This window comes from Clytia hemisphaerica, unplaced genomic scaffold, assembly GCF_902728285.1.
Source record: "Clytia hemisphaerica strain Z4C2 unplaced genomic scaffold, Clytia hemisphaerica genome assembly, whole genome shotgun sequence".
NCBI lineage: Eukaryota > Metazoa > Cnidaria > Hydrozoa > Leptothecata > Clytiidae > Clytia > Clytia hemisphaerica.
In genome coordinates, this window is record NW_027104088.1 from 239,313 (window position 1) to 240,479 (window position 1,167).

The window sequence follows — 1,167 nt, forward strand, 5'->3', positions numbered from 1 at the left end:
TTTTCCAGAGTTTATCATTTTTGTATTGGCCCCCTTTTCAAGTCCCCCCCCCCAATCCTCATTTCTAGCCTCCTACACGTATTAGGTATGCACTCCAACATATGGGCCTGAAGGACTATGATTAGACTTCCCCTTTTAATTTCATCAGATCCACCGGCTAAAGAAATTCTTCGCTGTCAGTGAGATTAATAATATGATATCGAACAGGGAAGCATAAGTGCTCCATAAAAGAAATACCTCCAAGGGGAGCTCATTAGTCTCATTAAATGCTTATTGATTATTATAATTTTAAAATTTCCTCGTTTATTAATTGTGGCCTATTCAATGGCCCACTCGACCAATCGTTCTTTTTATCTAACTTAAACAAAATTTCTTTTCAATACTTTAAAACCTTCTTAACACAATTTTTCGAAATGGTTATATAGCCATGCTCTATTGTCATGGTAACGACCTATTTATGAAAAGGAAAGAAAGACCAACACTGATGTCGATGCCATTGAAAAAAGAATCAATAGAGGTGAATACTATGGTAACCAAGCTGCTCGAGAGAGATAAAACTGACCAGTACTGATGACAATGACGATGAAATCAGACTCAATAGAGGTATCTTTACAAGGATATTTCCCTTTCTAGTGTAAATTGTAGTCCTACGCTGCATAGTTCTTTAAATTAATATAATTTGTGTAGGGGTATTACATACCTTTGAATCTATTAAGTAGAATAAGTATGAGTAATTAGTTGGCTCTAGCTCCTGTAAATTTTTAACTTGTTGATGAACTATATATTTGATTTATGGAAGCTCTATCTTTGATTTTTGGATCTGTACATCCACACAATTGACACAATTGATACCATTGAATCTATTAAGCTTAATAAAGTATGAGTAATTAGAGATCCTATCTAGAAATCTCACATTGAATTACACAAATTTGATTTTTTGATTAATGAAATATGTCTAGTGTTCAACGAGATCTTTATTTTTTTTTGGCTGATTTGATTTAGGTTCTTTAGTGGTTGGTAATATTAAATTTAGTACACCGGCTTTAATTCGTTTCCTTTTTTGGGATAACTTTTCCTAGGCATACGATAAGGTTTTTCTTGATTTATTTTAATTGGAGTTTAAATTCTCAAAATTTATTGTTATCTTTATATTTGTAATAAAACAGT